General features: G+C 36.5%; 1 long non-coding RNA gene across 1 annotated transcript; it reads right to left on the reverse strand.

Moving 5' to 3' along the window:
• Positions 1–3,050: 3,050 nt before the first annotated feature.
• On the reverse strand, positions 3,051–5,275 carry LOC148197364 (uncharacterized). Its single transcript, XR_015780224.1, has 3 exons — positions 5,164–5,275; positions 4,968–5,059; positions 3,051–3,140 (listed from the first exon to the last, which is right to left on the reverse strand). It is a non-coding gene; the product is annotated as an uncharacterized LOC148197364 (long non-coding RNA).
• Positions 5,276–10,662: the final 5,387 nt, after the last annotated feature.

Consider the following 10,662-nt stretch of genomic DNA (forward strand, 5'->3'; position numbering starts at 1 on the left):
AAGTCAGAGGGGCTACTATCTTAGAAAATCCCTCAATGAACCTCCTATAGTAGCCAGCGAGTCCCACAAAACTCCTAACCTCCGTGACTGAACGTGGACTCTCCCAATCCAGCACTGCCTTCACCTTGGCTGGATCCACTGCAATACCTCCTGCAGAAACGACGTGTCCCAAGAACTGGATTTCCTTCATCCAGAATTCACACTTTGAACGCTTGGCATACAATTCTTTCTCCCTCAACACGCCCAAGACAATTCTCAAGTGGTCTTCATGCTCCTCAACGTTCTTGGAATAGATCAGAATGTCATCAATAAACACCACAACAAATTTATCCAGGTACGGTCTAAAAATTCTGTTCATATAATCCATGAAGATTGCAGGTGCGTTTGTCACTCCAAAGGGCATCACCACATACTCATAATGGCCATAACGAGACCGAAATGCAGTCTTCTGAATGTCCTCCTCTTTAACTCTGATTTGATGATAGCCCGAACGTAAATCAATTTTTGAAAATACGCACGCACCATGCAATTGATCCAGCAGATCGTCTATCCTCGGCAGTGGATACTTGTTCTTGATGGTCAGCTTATTAAGTTGCCTATAATCAATACAGAGACGGGAGCTGCCATCCTTCTTCTTTACCAATAATACAGGTGCTCCCCACGGTGAAGCACTTGGACGGATGAACCTCTTGTCCATCAATTCCTCAATCTGTTTCTTAAGTTCAACTAATTCAGCTGGTGCCATTCTGTAAGGTTGAACCGAGATGGGTGCAGCAGTGGTCACCAAGTCAATCGTGAATTCTACCTCACGAATGGGAGGTAAACCAGGTACTTCATCCGGAAAAACATCTGAAAACTCATCCACTACTGTTCTCCCTCCACTGTTATCAATATCAGATGAACACCCCATCTCATTGCCTTCATATGTCATGATAAGGAAACAGCTTGCTCCTTCCATGATGTCTTCCTTTAACTGCCCAAGAGTGATTGACAGTTCTTCATCTTCTTCAGCTGGAAAGACTAATTCCTTCTTCCCACAGTCAATGAGGATCCGATTGGTAGCCAACCAATCCATCCCCAAAATTACTTCTAAGTCTTGAAGGGGTAGGCAAATGAGATTGACCTTATATCTACGCCCCTCAACTTCTATAGGACATCTTACACAAACTGTAGATGTCTTAATCCCACCAGCTGCTGGGGTTGACACCACCAGATCAAACTGTAACTCGCTCTCCACTAGCCCCAACTTCTCAACACATGCCTTCGATATGAAGGAATGAGTTGCCCCCGAATCATACAACACATCACACGGTTTTCCAAACAGTAAGCAAGTGCTGGTGATGAGTGTACCTGAACGAGCAGCTTCAGCACCAGTAATAGCATACACCCTTCCTGTTGCTCGAGCACGTCCACCTCTACCTTGTTGAGCTCTTCCAGCATTTGGCGGTCTCATTACCGCACGGCCTCCCATATTACACTCCTGATCCGAGTGTCCATTTCTCCCACATTTGTTGCAATGCTTCACTCCAGTCAATTGAGGACAAGCCCATCTCAAATGTGGTCCTCCACACTGATAGCACGTTAAAGTCCTTGGCTGTCCAGTTTGGCCAACAGTGACCAAGGCCTGTGATCCACCAGATGATTGAGTTGGACGAACGTATGGGGATCTTCTTACGTTCGTATTGTTTCTGGATACAACCTGCCCCCTATTCAACTGCTGTTTCTTCTGTTGCTCGGCCTCAGCAACGTTCTTCTCCAATACCTTTGCTCTTTCAACCATGGCAGGGAAAGATCTGATACATAAGCAGGATATTAACACCTTCAAATCACTCCTCAGCCCATTTTCAAATTTCCTGCACTGCCATTCTTCACTGGTTGCCATGGTATTAAAACGGACCAGATGCTTGAATTTGTTGGTGTATTCTGAGACAGACATACCACCCTGTACCAACTGAAGGAACTCCACCTCCTTTGCAAACCGCACACTGTCCGGGAAATATTCTTCATAAAATTTTGCTCTAAAAACCTCCCAATTAATGGGATTCTGCGCGTCCCTCATTATGGCTTTCATACTCGCCCACCAGTGACTAGCCTCACCGGTTAACAAATATTCTGTAAACGCCAACCGGTTGTCATCTGGACATCTTTTTGCATCATAGATCCGTTCCATATCCCTCAACCACTGATCCGCTTCATCCGGCAGTCCTTTCCCATTAAATTTGGCTGGGTGGTGTTGTAAGAAACTCTCCAAACTCCATTCTGCATGGGGTGCAGCATTAGAGGAGGAGGCTCCTGGTGTGCCTCGGCCAGCTGCCAAGATGTCCATTAGTTGTCTTTGCGTTGCTTCTGAGTGAACACGAGAAGCCTCCATACTTTGCATTGCTTCCTGGTTTTGCCTCATCAAGGCAGCATTCTGCTCAACCAAAGTTGTGTTTTGTTGTTGAAGCCTGTCTATGACTGCCTCCAACACACGAGCACTAATTGGTGCATCAGATTCATTCGGCTGAGGTGGGGGAGGAAGTCTAGGAGCCATTCGTTTTCTGGATCAGAGAAAACGTACGTTAGCTATGTTCAAGAGTTAAAAATTAATAACTCATCAAACACATATCAAGCACACAACGAAAAGCACAGTGCACTCATACCCTATATGTCCTTAAAAGAACAAAACTGCTCTGATACCAATAAATGTAACATCCCAATAAATGATAATTACCATAGATCAGAAGTAAATTACATTTACAGTAATTATAGTGCAGTCTTAAGATTTACAGTAGCGGCTCTGGAAGAAAACAGCACCTACAGCAAGTTACATCAACTGCTCACGCATTTAAAACTGAATGTGCAGCACTTTACAGTATTTAGAAATTCATAAAAGGTACAAAACCAGTTACTGGATAAACGTTCTGCAGAAATATACAGTCAACGTCCCAAAATGCTATACAGAAAGACTAAATACTACTAATACTGTATGAACAGCGCTGCAAAACTATACACAGAACTATCAAAAATACAGCACTGAAGAGTGACTAAAGCTAATACAGAAACGGGTCTCTACTGCTCAGCTTTAACTTCAACTTCCACAAGGTTGGCATCCTCCAAATTTTCTTCTTCCAGTATAGTTTCAAGGGGTGCCTCACCATCTGCTCACATCCACAACGGATGATCATTGCATTGACAAGACGGACATACAGGACAGTAGACAACACAAGGAAAATTTGCAAGGGTAAGCTTAGGTAATTTAATTCAATAAAATCAACATAATTTAACTTATAAAATCAGTCATACAATTCATACAATATTAAACACATATCCATTCAAACAGTAACTCATCCAATTCTCATACTTAAAGACTGTCCGGACTGTATGATCCATGTATCTACAGGCGTCCTTTGCACCCGGGTGATGTAGTAACTGGGATACCCTCAACAGCTGCCACCCGAGGTTAACCCTTATCAGCCCAAGTACTATAAGGACTAGGGCCTCCTGCCATTCCCACGCATGAACTACTCTCCTCTACATGAGGATGAGCAATCATGGAATATCAGGATGAACAGCCATCAGTAGCTTAATCCATGGTCATACTACACTACTTCTCATATTCACATCATGGAGACGTTCCTCCTTGGAACGCTCTTTCATAATCCAATCCAATAAATCCATTCCAAATACCATTCGCACATATTCACAATTTCTCTTATTCAAATTTTCATTCTGTGTTCACTCTCTTTATTTTAAAAAAACGTTCATCACTCAATAAATAGGGATGAACATAATACAGTACTCAAACGTCCACGTTTCTGAACAAAAGAAACGTACCATTTATCAATTTAACTACATTACAACACTTAATAATTGGAAGAAAACTGATCTGAGAAGAGATGGGTAATACTTAGAAGAATCTTAATTATAAAGACTCCAGGTAGAATCCAAAGGATAAAGCCAATAAGAAATATTTAGATAAACAATCAAATATAATTGAATTCAGAAAAACAACACTGCCAGTCAAAGACTGAACGTTAATTAACAATTTGAACGAACGCCATATACGTTCGCTCACGAAGCAATAATAAGACGAGCGTTCAATTATAAAAGCAAACATTGCTCAGGACGAACGCCAGGTCAATGACCGAGCACCAAATAGAACGAACGCACATAGGAACGAATGTGCATGGAAACGAACACGCATGGGAACGAACGTTCAGTATCAGACCGAACGCTAACTGGGACGAACGCTCAATCTAAGATTGAGAGTTCATTTGGACGAACGCTTAGTATAATACTAAGCGCCACTTAGGACGAACGCTGGTAAACAAAACCGAGCGTCCTAACTATACTTCACTTTATATTTTTAATGGTTGGACCCGCTAGGCTAAGCCGAACGCTCACGCCTAACTCTTGACAACTAATAACGCTCGTTCCAGATCAGGGTCCTTTCCAAATGAAAGAATCCTTATTCTAAGTGATGTTCCAGGGAAACCGAACGGTATAAGACCGTTCGATGACGAGCGTACATGATAGATCAGAGAAGGTAAAATTTCCAGGTTTTTCAACTCGATAACTTCACAGATTTTCATGTGATTCATAATTTTAAAGTTTTCATTTCCATCATACATTTCATACATTACAGAATTCATATTACTCCATCATCAATACAGAAATTTCCAGTTCCAAACATATCATTCCAAATTCTACATAGCTTCAATAATATCCCAAATCATACAGCACATTTTCTGCATAAAATTCAACATTTTTCAACATCTGATCAATCCGAATTAATCATTTTCCAGTGCAGACATACCAGCATTAATATACAGTTTCAAACATTAACATTCATACACAACCAGTGCAACATACTCATACATGCATACTTCAAATTCATATATTTCATACAATTCAACATCCAGTGCACTTCATTACTGTCATTAACATTAAAACAGCATTAAATTAAATTACTAAGCTTCCCTTACCTGTTACTGCAGTGTACTTCCAATTGCTCAGAATTTCACTCTTTCACTCACGGCTTTCTATCCAGAAATTCACTGAACCACTTCCACTAAATCTAATACACCAAAAATCATAACAGATCAGACTTCTAATCCTGCATGCAACCAGAATTTTGGTTCGCATGAACTAAGTGGACAATTATGCAGAATGAGAACTTACCAGTTCAGTTCTCAGTTCTGTTCGGATCAAATTGATGCTCACGGTGCAGTGAAGGTGTCTACGGTCTCTGAAATTAGATCAGAGGAGTTGATAGTGAGGTATTTTAGAGAGAAGATGAAAGAGTGCAGGGAAATACAGAGAAGATGAGAAATCAGAATTCGAGAGAAAGAAGAAGATTGCATGAAAGGAAGAGAAGAGTTTTCAGAGAAATTATTTTCTCTCCCTCGTCAAACGGTTGAGCAGTTACTCACTGCCACCTGGTCTCCACTACAGCTTTTAGAAGCTTCCAAAGTGACATATGGCATTCAGTGCATGCAGAGAGAAAGAGAGTGGAATTTTGACGTGGCAAGGTGAATTAAAACAGTGATCATAGGATGGATTTAAGTGTGTTAATTATCAGGTTCTCACATAGTATAGGAAGCTTTTGTAAAGTTTTAAATTTTATAATTATTTTATAATAACTGTAATTTAACTTTATTAATTTAGAAATTTTTCTATTATATTATTAAATGATGATATATATATATATATATATATATATATATATATATATATATATATATATATATATATATATATATATTTTATACTATATATTTGGGATTTTACAATTATAACAATGACAAAATAATAATTTTATTTGAGCGAAATAAAAAATTTATATAAAAAATTTTAATATATTATATTAATAATTAAGCTATATAAGGAAAATGTACGTACTGGTGACTCTATGAAAACCAATTTAATTTTGTATCCAAAATAAATTTGTTTAAGCATGCTTAAAATAATTCCAAATTAAATGAATTTATTTATTTTAACTTTTTAATTTAACTAAAGTTCGTACTTATTAGCGATGGAAACAGTTGTGTCACTAAACAATCCATAAATTAGCAACCAAAACCTTTTTAAAATTTGATAAAATTTTGACCTTTTAGTAATAAAAAAAATAGTCGTTATTCATTTTTTTTACAACAGAAATTACTAACACTTTTCGGTTGTTAAATTGGTTTTCTATACTTCGGGTAATAAAAAAATAGTTAGAAATTGTAATGATCCAATTATAATTAAGAAAGAGTGAATTGATTGAAAAAATTAAACTTTAGAAATTTCATGAAAACTCTTGATCATCAAATTTTACATGTAGATTTAACAACCTTGATCAATATCAGCAAAAAGAAAACTTAAAAGAAAATAACAAAAAATCAAAACAGAAAGTTTTTATAGTGTTTTCATTCTACTCACGTCTACATCCAGTTAATTCAAGCAATCTTACTTGATTTTTCTACTATAATCTAGAATTATCTAATTACAATAAACACCTATGTAACTAGAATAAGATAGAAAAATCACTCCTTAAAACACCTAAAAAAATTAAAAGAAATACCTCGGCTTGTTATAATTGGTTATATGTAAGAGTTTAGAAAATAAAACTTTAAAATTGATAGTGTGTTTTAAATAATGAGAGTCAATTATTTTAGTGTTAAAAGCTTAAGTATAAATAAAAGTTTATATAAACGAGTTTCATTATGTACAACTGCATCATCTTTCCATAATTTTGTTCTTAGAGTTTTTTATCATCTCTCTAAAATTTCTGACTTTTTTTCCATCTATTTGAAAATTAAAGAATGTTTGAGGACTCCTTTGAAATAACTGAAAAACACTAGAAAGAGGGTTGAATAATGTTGTGGAAAAATTTTTGCCAAAAAACATTTAACAACCTTGGTGATGGTTAGACGGTCTACACAAGTTGTTAGATGCTTGATTTGTAAAACACTATTTAGACCACAAGTTCAAGGATTAAGTGTTTTCAAGCTTTTTCGCAAAGTTACTGCAATATTTTTGAGAAAGACATCCTTTAAAGAAAATAGTGTTTGATAACAAAATTGTTTATAATTAATCGGTTTTTGCAAGTAATTGTAGTGTTTGTAAATAATATGTATTTTTTTTAAAGATAAAGCAATAAGCACACAATTGTTTTATATTGGTTCACTCAATTAAGTTACGTTAAGTTCTCCTCTAAGACCTCGTAGAGGCTTCCACTATAATCTCAACAAGATTACAAATGAGTATTATCATCATTTCTGGTTTCACCAAGTGAATCCTGGTAACACCTGTTACACTGACTAGTTGAGTATTCTAAACCACTCCTGGTATTCCTAGTCAATCTTGGTAAAACTTGTTATGCTGACTAGTCTGAGTTTCACCCGCTCTTGGTTTTCACTAGACAATCATGGTATCTACCTAATACGCTACCTAGTTGAATTTCACTCACTCCTAGTATCCACTAGACAATCTTGATATTTGAATTCTCTTCAAAATGTACAATCAATTAGATTATTTACAAGTCTTGATGATAAATCTCACAATGAGGATGTGTTTACATTGCAACTCAATCTAATACACCTTGTATGATTTTCTCTCTTCTTACAAATGTAAGCTTATGACTTTATAAGGTTTGGAAAAATATTCTCAACGTTTTTGTTCTTTCACGAGTACAAGCTTTTCTTTTATCTTTCACGTTGTTCGTATGCTTATCCTTCATTTTCTTCTTTCTAAGGATTCTTCTATTTATAGGCTTCATGGGAAAAGATATGTTAAACAATGCTTGTCTTTGAACTTCAGATCTTCGTAGCTTTTTCGTAGGTAACATCCATAGGTTAAAGTCAACGTGTCAGAGCAGACATGTTGTACTTTATCCAAAGTAGGTTGTACGATCTCCTCAGCATGACTTTTGATAGAGAGAACATTCCATGAATGTCTCTTTTGTTTCTAATGTACATTTCTACCTTGCTCATGATGAAGCAGGTGCATGCTTGTAATAAGCATCTGCACAAAGTAAAGTAGAAATGTGTGATAACGGTTGAAAATACCATTATCTTAGATGCAATTTTGATACTAAATCAACCCTTTTTGACTTAGAGGCTTGCTTAAACTCATGTTTTTAGTTTAGTTTTATGAATAAGTGAGTAGAGGGTATACTTGATGATTTTATCACTAAATTTCCTTAATTTTGTAGGTTATTATTCGAATGATTTGAAAGAGGAGTTAAAGTACCAAGGAGTTGGAATGCAGAACAAGAGAAAAAGACGCAATGCACAAAAGTCAAGCTGAAGCTGAGGGCCCCCTCAAGGGCCTTGAGTGCCAGCCATTCAAGGCTGAGCGCCAGCTAGGGGCCCTAAGCGCCAAGACTCCCGCATCAGCGCCCGGTTGCCCTAAGTAGGGGCGCTAAGCGCCAACATTATTGGGCTTTCAATTTATTTTTGCTCTATTTAAGAACTTGCATGACCTAAGGTTGTTATCTCTTGATGGCTTGAGCATAGAAACACATTTTTCGCTCCTTGGAGGCAGATTTGGGGATGTGGGAGCTCTCCTTTTCAGTTTGTAGGGTTTTTCTATCTTTTTCATTCCATTGTTCATCTAGTTTCTCCATGATAATGCAAAACTAAATCATTTTTTGTTGGGGAAGATGTAACCTCTAAACTCTCATTTATTTGAATTGATTCTGATTTATATATGCTTCATTCATTAATTGTTAGGGTTATTCTTCTTTGCTCAATGCTTGTGTTGAGATTGTTGATAGGGAGAGCATTGGTTTAGCTAAAGCTTACAATCTCACAACTTCTTATTTTTGATTATGACAACACGTTATTAATAATACACGTGTTTATGTGTTACATGTTCATAACTTTCATGTTTATGATTATTTGAGAACATGTTTGTGTTGATTCTGTCATTACTATAATTCACTTTGTTTTATATGAGATCTTATTTGTTAATGCATGACATATATTTGAGAAAAGGAAAACCACATGCACTTTTGTTGAACTTATAATATGTGGCAAAACAACAATTTTAAGTCGACTTCATTATGAAGTAAGTCGATTAAAACTCGTAGCTTTGCACAAACTTTTTCAAGGTGTGCTGTGAGAATTTTTGAAGAGATTTTTTCAAAACTTTGTTTAACTGTGTTATATAGTCGATTACATGCTACTTGCATTCGACTACGTCTGTTACAGTTTTGAAATTCTATTAATGCTTGAATTAAATGTTACAACGACTATATTTTTAAATATGTTGATCAAGCATTTATTGTGATTCGACTGCATTAATTGTCCATTCAATAAACTACATTGATTGTTGCTAACTGCTTTGACTGAAGTGTTGTATTCGACTAGATTAGTAGCAAAGTCGATTAAAATGCGTCAGAGTTGCGAATTGCTATAAATTGACGTGAATTTGATTTCTACAAGAACTTTTGTGATTCTAACGATTTGATTGATTTCTTTCAGATTATCGATCTCTTGCAGAAAGTGTGAAAGCTCCAAGAATTCATCAAGAAGACTGTGGTGTTCATCTTTGGTGATTGCTTGACGAACAAGAATCTGTGTGATCTTACTGTCTGATCAACCTGCACTTGAGGTGTCTATTTCGTGATCAGTTTCTATTAATCTTGTGAAGATTGGAGTTGCCCTCTTGTGATTACAAGAAGAGAACGTGCGGCGTTCTGGACTTTGAGGATTGTTCAATGTGTTAAAGACTACAAGAGATGGGACATCTTGCTGTTGTTCTTTGTTTGCTTATGCCTATATTTTGATTAGAGCATTAGAGAGGTGTTTTATATTTTTGACGTGGATCTCGCTATAAAATCCTTGCTGTAAAAACCTTGATCATTATAGTGCATTTGCTTCCTGTGGTGGAAGGACACTAGATGTAGGTTTGGCCGAACCAGTATAAAAACTCAGCGTTTGATCTTTCTATCCCTACTCTGTTACATTCAGTCGACTTTATATTTTAGTCATTCGACTATATTTTGCTGCACTACAAAGTCTTTTTCCTTGCGTTTCAAGAAAGCTTTTAAAGGCATCTACTTTGCTAAAAAGATTTAAAGAAAACATTATTTTTGTGTTTCACAAATTCACCCCCGCCCCTCTTGGTATTGAAACTAATCCATTCTATTTTCAACAATTGATATCAGAGTTGGTTTTCATAAGATATTTGAAAAACTAGTCGATTACATTTTCTGTTAAATCGAATCATCCTGGAAAATGGCTTTTAGTTCTCAAACCTTTGGTGAAGGTGCATCAACAAATAAGGCTCTACTATTTGCTGGTGAAAACTATGTTTTTTGGAAAATCCGGATTGAAATCTTTCTTGAATCCGTGGATAAAGGTGTTTGTGATGCAACACTAAACGGTCCATTTGAGCCAACTCATGTTATCAATGGAAAAATTGTTTTGAAAATTTTTTCTGAGTGGACTCAGGATGAGAACCATAGAGCACAATATGATGTCAAAGGACGTAATGTAATTGCTTCTGCGCTAACTATGGATGAATTTTTTCAGGATTTCACACTACAAGACTGATAAACAAAATTTTTTACGGCAACGACACCAAAAACTTGTTAAGACTCCGACAAGTGTACCGAATCGTATCAAGTAATATAAAATGGTAAGACCAAGTATCGTATCCCAAGGGACTCAAGGCCTATACAGTTATGTG

Source organism: Vigna umbellata, chromosome 6 (assembly GCF_029865625.1).
Source record: "Vigna umbellata cultivar VRB3 chromosome 6, Vumbellata_1.0, whole genome shotgun sequence".
NCBI classification, from domain to species: Eukaryota; Viridiplantae; Streptophyta; class Magnoliopsida; order Fabales; family Fabaceae; genus Vigna; species Vigna umbellata.